The 9,581-nt window shown below is 39.0% G+C and overlaps 1 non-coding gene across 1 annotated transcript; it reads right to left on the bottom strand.

Annotated features, from left to right (window-relative positions):
• Positions 1-1,181: 1,181 nt before the first annotated feature.
• LOC125099522 (U6 spliceosomal RNA) lies at positions 1,182-1,283 on the bottom strand. Its single transcript, XR_007127237.1, has one exon. It is a non-coding gene; the product is annotated as a U6 spliceosomal RNA (small nuclear RNA).
• Between the last annotated feature and the right edge of the window lie 8,298 nt (positions 1,284-9,581).

Raw genomic sequence — 9,581 nt, 5'->3', positions numbered from 1 at the left:
TTTTTCTACCTTTGTAAATTGCCTTAAATCTTTTTGGGAAAAAAATGTCTTCTGGTTACAATGCCACGTGGCAAAGTACCTCAAAACTTTCTGTATTAAAATAACCATTTTCTTTTGGTTCAAAAATTTTTTGCAAGTTAGGCAATTCTTGCTTGGGGAGTCTCACATGGTTGCAGTTGGCTGTTGCTGGGACTGCTATCATCTGAAGGACAAACTGGGCATAATGTCCAGTATGGCTCACTCAAGTGCATGTGAATTGCTGGCTTGTTTGCTGAGCGCCCCTAGGCTCTTGGCTAAAGTGACTCCACATGGTCTCCCCAGCATAATGCTCTGAGGGTAATAGAACTCCTTAGATGGCATTTCTAAGCCCCAAGTATGAGAGTACCTGTGAACAAGACAGAAGCTGTGCTATATTTTCTGATCTAGCCTTGGATGTCACCTGTGTCATGTACAGTCACAAGTGAGTCACTGGTTTACCGACATTCAAGGAGAGAGGACGCGGAGCAGACTCCTCCATGGGAGCAGTGTCAAAGAATTTCCCATCATTTTTTTTTTAACTGCCACATAGGAAAAGACAATAAATGAATGAAACATTGTTATTTTGTTTTTGTTTTGACTTGAAGAGTTGAGATCCATTGAGATCTAGCATATTCTAGCCTGAGTGGAAAATATTTTTGAGAGATTAAAATTTCATCTAGACATTGAGATCAATGTTATTATATCCATATAATCTCTCTCAATAGTTTCACCTAATCAGTATCCCTGTCAGTGGAGCAGTTGGGTTGGGTTGGGGTGGGGTGGTAAGGATTTGGAGCAATGAAGTTTAAATATGTCCTTTTTGACTCAGCAGCTTCTCAGGGATGGAGCTCTAAATTACTTATGGTTCATTTACATAGGAGCAGGACTGGGTAAGAACATAGAGCCATTGAGGGTTCTAAATTGAGAGGATTTAAGAAGATTCCTTTTCTTTTAACTTTTTGAGGATAGTTGACACACATTACATTAGTTTCAGGTGTATGATATAATGATTCAATTTCTCTATATGTTATGTTATCCTCACCACAAATGTAGCTCCCATCTTTCACCATACAATGATACTATAGTATCATTGACTATATTCCCTATGTTGTGCTTTTTATTTCTGTGACTTATTCATTCCATAAAGGAAGACTGTACCACCCCAAAATATGGAATGCTTCATGAATTTGCAGGTCATTCTTGTATGGACCATGCAAATCTTTGTATTGTTGAACTTTTAATATATGTGCTGCTGAAGCGAACACAGGAAGATTATTTTCTACCCATTCATATATACTTTCATGATGAATTTCATGCATTTATCAGTAACCTTTTACTCCTTTCTCTAGGGAGCAAGAGGAAGTTGCTAACCTGGAATGGCCAGACTCTAATTCTGATTTCAACTCCCTGATGTGAGAAGTTCCTGGAAAGGAATATCGAGACCGTTTTGCAGGAAGGAAACCAGCTCTGAGGCCTGAATGGTGGTCATGAAGGATGCTTGTGTTGGGACAAAGGACCCAATAATTTAGTGCCAACCAGGCATGCTTGAGAGGAAAAGCTGAGCTCCCTGACACGTTAGCGAATTTTGTTTCAACTCTGTGAAACCTCTCTCATAAAAGGACATGGCCTGACTTCCAGTGGAGGCAATGAGTACTACAGATGTGTAGTTTTCATACAATTTATTTATGTCAGCCTCTTGAAACATGTTGAATTGAGGTAGGTGGTAGGGTATCTAGTAGTTTTAGTCTTTATCTCAAACTTCATTATTGATTTTGGAATAAAGCCTGGGAAAATGCTTATTTATGACCACTTGGATTCCTTCATTCAAGATGAATTTAGGGTCAAATGACAATTTGTTAGTTTTCTTGGCTCTGACATGTTAATGCGTTTGGTAAATATGAAGCCATATTACTCTACTGCGCAAGAAAAAAATGATATAATCTGAAATGTTTCTTCTTACACTCATTTTTCAAACAGGTTTCCTGGTTTAGTTGAAAACTAATGGCTTACACACCAGCAATGTGTTGAAAAACCGTTATGTTATGAATGTGCACAAAAGTAAATGAGATGACAGGTAAGCCAATCAATCAGCTCTGTAAAGCTTCAATTCTGTCCTCAGTAATGAATAGTTTCTCTCAGAATTTGGTTAATTTTTCTTGCTGGGATCTAAAGAGTCTTTCTTGAATCTAAACGACAGAATGATATATGGAACTAGGGATCACTTACAATAATATCACCTTGCTGCTCTGTCTTCGAAGTCGAGTTTGGGGTATTATATTCTTTTTTTTTTTTTTAAGATTTTATTTATTTATTTGACAGAGAGAGATCACAAGTAGGCAGAGAGGCAGGCAGAGAGAGAGAGAGGAGGAAGCAGGCTCCCCGCAGAGCAGAGAGCCCGATGCGGGGCTCGATCCCAGGACCCTGGGATCATGACCTGAGCCGAAGGCAGAGGCTTTAACCCACTGAGCCACCCAGGCGCCCTGGGGTATTATATTCTTTTAAAAGTTCTGCTTCAGTAATTATTTTGCCATCTTCTCTCCATTTCTGGACCATAAATGTGGAGTCTCTGGGGAAGCTCAGCCTATTGGACCAACCGGAGCTTGAAAGAGGTGCCTTTCCCTCTTTATGTTATTGAACTGGGAGCCCCAATACCAGAATGATACAGAGGCTCAGAATCCTGGAGCAAATTAAAGATTTGAGTCACTGAACATTAAAACCCTCTGTTTTACTTCTTGGGCAATAGAGGCCAAGGGTGCATAAATGATTTTTCCAAAGTCATGCCTTATATGTCTCCAGACTCAGCAACCAATCCCCTTCCCACTGAGCCTTTCTGTAATAAAAAATTAAAGCAGTTTGAAAAGTCAGCACTACAAAGTGTGATGACCATGAACCTGTTATAGTCCTCTTTCTATTCCTTTTAGTTTCTAGTCCCTGGGAACTAAATATTTCGAATATTTGGAGCTCTTGGGATAAATTACTGGTTAAATTACTGGTTAAAGCTCTCCTGACTATGATAATCTCTTTCATTTGTTTTGTTTTGCCTTTTACTGCTGGACAGAGGATTCATTCTTAGACCTTAAATTTTCTTCCTTGTGATTTATAAATTATCTTGTAGATTTTTCCTGTTGGTAAGAAGTCTTCTTTTTCCTGCCTTGGAAATGGTAGCCTTTCACTAACTGTCTGAGCCCATGTAGGTAGTCCCCTGCTTTATTGCCCAAACCTATACCTTACTTAATGTATAAGTCTTTAGCTGTAAGAGACAAACAGCACTAGATAAATTGGATTTGTCTCATTTGGCCTAGCAAATAAAACAGCTAGTTATTTGGTGCAACTTCTAAAACATTATCTCCTATAAGCAACCACATCACTGTCATTATTTTTGACTTGCCAATTTTTATGTATTAGTTGCTACCTTTTTGTACTAAATTACAGTGCTCATATTTTTATTTGATGAACTTTAATGGAATATTTAAATAGCTTTAGAACTTCAATCAATACTGAATATTTTAAGGAGACCCTGCCATTAGATATGAAAATATTCTGTAAAGCAAAAGCAGCACAGAGAAATTTCATGTGTTCCTTCAGTATCATTCGACCCACAGCCCTAGTATTTGCAGATTAAATTACAGACTTTAAAAAAAATAATTATTCATAGAAAATAACATCTTAAAGAATACAAGTGAGGAAATAGCACGTATATGCCACACTGGGATTTCATCACTAATTATGGATATTTAAAGAGAAACAACTCTACATTGTTAAATTATGTAACTTTAAAAATTTACTAGTGAAATAAGAGTAAACTCTGCTCTTCTGTTACGAGGACATAATTTTATTTTATTTTTTTATTTTTCTTTTTTAAAGATTTTATTTATTTATTTGACAGACAGAGATCACAAGTAGGCAGAGAGGCAGGCAGAGAGCCCAATGCAGGGCTCGATCCCAGGACCCTGGGATCATGACCTGAGCCAAAGGTAGAGGCTTTAACCCACTGAGCCACCCAGGCGCCACACAAGGACATAATTTTAATAAGAAATTAAAACAATGAATTACTTTCAAATTGAATCCAACCCTGTTTAAGTCCTCTAGGAAAGCATTTTCTGTTGACTGCCTTTAATATGGAACAGTTGGCTCCCAAATAAATTAATGCTAGTCAGTGCACATTTCCCTTTGGATACCTTTTTTTTCCCCCCAGCCTGAGACCAGCCATTGGCCATTTGGTTAGGTTTATCAGTTCTTTGAAAATGCTTTCACAACCTGGAAAATTTCTTCCATATCTATATACTGTACATTGCCTCTCAATGTATGGCATTCCCAGCATTGGAATTTGGAAACTCTCATTGTGTAGTAGAAAATTGTACAGTAGTGCTACTGACCTAGCTAGTTTGGGGAAAAGATCTGAAAAGCTAAGTGCTGCTACTCAATGCTATCTTTGTTTTACTCATCTTTTATTAAGCAAAATAACAAAAATCGGAAAATTCATTCATATCTCGTAAGGTCAGACCCAATGCAGTCCAGGGTTTCATATGTATTACTGAAAAATGGTTGAACCGAGTTATTGTATTTATCTCATCTATAGCCTCAGACTATCAGGGATGAGTGGAAATAAAACTGTGTCCAAAGTCTTCAACCATAAACTTAAATTCTTGCATTAAAATGCAATTCTGGAATCCTAGATTATTAATCAGATTCCTGAAACAGGGTTTAATAGCATTTTCCCTCACTCCTATTTCATTCCTGCCTCTGCCACCAAGGAGGAGTTTCTACTCTTTACTATATGGCAGACAGTGGGTTTAAAAGGTTTGAAGTGGTGGGGGGTGGGAGGTTGGGGGAACCAGGTGGTGGGTATTAGAGAGGGCACAGATTGCATGGAGCACTTGGTGTAGTGCAAAAACAAGGAATACTGTTATGCTGAAAAAAAAAAAAAAAAAAAAAAGTGCTCAGAACTCCAGAGTTCTAATCTGGAGCCTTGAGAATGGCTGGTTTGACACCCAGAGTATACTCTATACTTCCTCTTCTTCCTGGGCTCTCTTCATTTTGTCGTTGTGTGTGAGTGTGTGTGTGTGTGTGTGTGTGTGTGTGTGTATACACAGATATATATCTAGGTATATAACTGTAACAGATAAAGCAAAGCTAATCATCTCCCACTTTCATAGTATGAGTTACTGTTGGGAGTTCTTCTGGGCCAGACTTTTTGCATCCAGGTCAAATGATTTTCATCAATGAAACATGAGCCGAAGTGGGATGGTCCCTTTTGGACCTGGGTTTTTGAAAAGTAGTTATGCTTCTCTAATCTCTCTCATACTCTCTCCCTTTTCCTTTCTGCTGGCTGGAGGCAGAAGACACTTAGGTCCCAAGGGAACCCAGAGCCCCAGGCAGACAGAGTCTATTTCCCTGAATTGCTGCCTAAAGGAAAGACACACCTGCCAAACAAGAACAGACACCTGGGACATTTGCATGAGTAGGAAAGAAACTACTATGGGGGTAAGCCATGGAAATTGGGTGGTTTATTTGCTACAGTGGCTGACATTTTCTAACTATTATAGTGTCATACACTTTTTTGAGTTTACTAAGAAGTAAAACTGACTTGTTCACTTTTGAAACTTCTTATATTCCCAACTCCTACTCAGTGTCTAGCACAGTGTTTTTATATTCAGTGGGTCACAATAAGACTATCTCTTACGGAGTTCTTGCTATGTGATCATCACTACGCTAAGAGATTTTCATATATTAACACAATCATCTTTACATCCTTTCACAAAATCGTTACGAGAGAGCATAAGGAAATGTAACCTCTCCAAGAACACAGACAGATTGGATAACTAACTCAAGGTCACACCATTAGTAGAAGTTCAAATGCATAACAACTGAGTTTAACACATATTTCTTTTACACTAAATTAAGCTATTTATCTTTGCAAATTTCATCTACTGAGGACTTTCTCTGGGCATCTACGTATCTTGCAAAAATCATGTCATTTAATCTTCAAGCCTATGAGGAAGCCACTTACCAGAAGAGACAAGACTTTTATAGCTTGTGTACATTGAAGCATTTTTTTGAGCACTTGCACTGTGAGCAGTTTTATGATATGTGAAATACAAAGCCCATAGGTTTATTGACTATTTTACAGAGTAGTTAGGTGGTCAAATGATGACAGAAGCACAACTGAAGGGCTCACACAGTCAGGGTAGAAGATTAAAATCAAGACAGCCTATAACTTGGATATTCAAGACTTAACCAGAAAGATATTATATTAGTTTTCTAGGGCTTAGACAAGCGTGTGACTTAAACAACAGAAATCTATTGTCTCACACTTCCGCAGGCTACAAATCTGAGATGACGATGTCAGCTGGGCTCCTGTCCTCTGAGAGCTCGGACAGAAAAATCTGTTCGTGTCTCTTGCCCAACTTCTGGTGGCTGGCTGGCAATTTTTGCTCTTCCTGGGCTCGTAGCAACATCACCTTGATCTCTGCCTTCATCAACACATGGTGTTCTCCTTGTGTGTTGATCTTTCCTCCTAATTTGCCTTTAAAAAAAAATCAAAATTGTCGTATTGGATTAAAGCCTACCCTAATGACCTCATTATAACTTGATTAGCTTTCTAAAGAGCCTGTCACCATGTAAGGTCCCACTCTGAGGTACTTGGGAGTAGGACCTCAATACATGGATTGTGGGAAAAGACACAATTTAAACTGCAACAGGTATTCACACGTGTTCACTTAGTGACTGTGTAACGACTATGCATCCACTGGGTGCCAGGCACTGCTGTACGTGGCATGGGAGTAAGCAGTGAATGGAGCATATAAGGTCCTACCCAGATGGCACGCTGTCTCACCTGTCCCTGTCTCCGCCAAGGTACGGTCTACCTCACTGGACTTCATTTATTTATTTATTTATTTATTTATTTATTTATTTGACAGACAGACAGAAATCACAAGTAGGCAGAGAGGCAGGCAGAGAGAGTGGAGGAAGCAGACTCCCCGCTGAGCAGAGAGCCCGATGTGGGGCTCGATCCCAGGACCCTGGGATCACGACCCGAGCCAAAGGCAGAGGCTTTAACCCACTGAGCCACCCAGGCGCCCCCTCACTGGACTTCTTATGAATTTTCATGATAGATTATTTTAACATTTTAATCCCATGTTTTAAACAGCTAACAGAGTATACATATCTCCCATTTTCTAAACCCTGTATCATAAATAAATTCTTTGTATTTAACAAATTAATTTATACCACCTAGGGGTATATTTGGGATGTCAGAAATCCTATTGAGTTTTTCTTAAGTCCTCAGCATGACCCTTAGTGAATTCATCTGGGCTGTTTGTTAAATGACACAGCATACAACCTGGTAAGCCAATTAACTGTTATGTAACATAACACTGCTTTGCATTAATTTTGCATTTCTAAGCTGTTAAAATTCCTTATACACCCCAGGCCTGAGACTTCTGGAGTTAAGCAATTTGCAAAGTGGTGTAATAAGGGCATTTTAAGGTGGGTTCACCCCATCTGTTCTTTCCAAGGCAGGGAAAACTGGCAAGATTTAGGGAAGGGTATCATCATGGACAAGAAGGAGCTAACAAGAATCGATGCACGGTCTGAAATAATGTGTTTTAGGAGTTCTCCTAAAGGGATCAGGAAACAGCCATTTTAGATGTGCACTGCACAAATTAACATTTTGATATTAGGCAGTTCTATTAATTTCGTGAGAAAAGAAAAATAAAAGAAAAAAAATCTTTCTACTCGGGTGGCCTCCTGGGTGCACCTGCAGGACCCAGCCCTGGGTCTCCGGCATCTGGGTGGTGGCATTTGTTGAAGTGTTGAAGTTGTTGAATTGTTGAAGTGCTGTGTTACCCAGTGTTGAACATTGGGTAACACAATGTTGGGGGAGAAGGCAGTTCTGCTGTATTGAAACATTCTTGGAAACCTCTCAGCCTCACTTCATTCTTCCTGGAACACCTTCCCACAGGCCCATCTCCCATTTGCTGGGCTAATTTTCTCAGCTTGACAAATTGAGTTATCACTTTTTTGAGAAATCCTCCCTGATGTCCTCAATCCCATATTAATGTCCCTTGCTCTCTGCTCCTTTGACACAGTACTCACCCTTACCACGGCCCCCACCGAGGCTTAAGGGCAAACACCAATCTACCAATGTGTCTCTTCCACTACACAATGAACTTCTTGAACACAGGGATTTCATCTTTTTCACAGTGGCAGACCTGGTGCCAAAAAGAGAAAGTTAGAATGATAAATATTTTATCCAGTTATTTTGCTAAGAACACTTCGTCGTCGTCGTTGTTGTTGTTTTAATTTACGCCAGAAAAGCGCAGGATAAAATGAAGAGGCATATGGATATTCAGTGTTTATAATTAAATGAGGGATTTTCTGTTGTTCCTCTGTCATTTATAGTTGGATGACATTTGAGAAGTCAACCTTGTTCTAAACTTCGGCTCTTCATGAATAAAATTATAATACAAAACAAAGCAAAGTCTCAGTCACTTCCTAGGAATGTGGTGATGATTATCTGAGACCGTACGTAAAACATTTTGTTAAAGGCCATATACGTACTCAAAAAAAAAAAGAAAAAAAGAAAAATCAGTGCCATTAGTGAGATTGCATAAAATTCACTTATGGAAAGAACAAATACCCAAAGATCCCCAAAGGTACTTTATTGCCAAAACTTCTCTTTGTTAATTTTGCTCTATATCATGGCCAATAACTATCTATGGAATTCATGCTGGAAACAACCAGTTCTTTCCTTTGCATTTTGGGTGAAAGTGCAGAAGGTGTGGCATTATCAAATGGGTTTCCTAATTAAATGATGAAAGTCTTTTGAATTTCTTTATTTTTCCACTGGGCTCAGGAAGGGTTTTTAAGATAAAGTAGTGAAATCCACCAGTGTTTTGACTCCTTTTTGTTTTTCTTTCCTTGTGGCATAATATCAGTTTACTGTTTCAGATTCCTATTGCTGCTGTAACAAATTGCCACATAGTTGTTACAACACAAATGTATCTTCCTACAAAGCTAGAGGTCAGAATGAAAGCAAGGTGTCACCAGAAGTGGTTTGCTTCTAGAAGCTTCACTGGAGAATCGATTTCCTTGGGTGGTTGTTGTTGTTGTTGTTGTTGTTGTTGTTGTTGTTGTTGTTTTTCCAGCTTCTAGAGTTTGCCTTCATTCCTCCCGTCTCTCCTTGTCAACCCTCCAATCTCCGCTTCTATGGTTATTTCTCTAACAGCTCAGACTCTGCTCCCCATCATAAGCACTCTTGTGATTCATCAGATGTTAGGAATTGATTCCTGACGATAGTCTAATTATCTAGGAAGTTAACCTGTAAGAACAGTTTCCCTCTGCTGAGAAAACAACTTAAAAAGAAGAAATGAATGCAGCATTATGAGAGATGAGCATTTGGCCATTGATTGTTTTTCTTCTTTAACAGAGTTTTCTGTCTGATATTTTCCCAGGTTGAAGGGTTCACCTTTCAGAAGGCTCACTTTCTGATGCTCTCGGGATCCACCACATCCCACTGAGGGTGTTACAGAGTATCGACAAATTGCATACTTTGGTTTTAT

Source organism: Lutra lutra, chromosome 4 (genome assembly GCF_902655055.1).
Source record: "Lutra lutra chromosome 4, mLutLut1.2, whole genome shotgun sequence".
NCBI classification, from domain to species: domain Eukaryota; kingdom Metazoa; phylum Chordata; class Mammalia; order Carnivora; family Mustelidae; genus Lutra; species Lutra lutra.
Note: the sequence above shows the minus strand (reverse complement) of the source record. Positions and strands in the feature narration are given on the sequence as shown.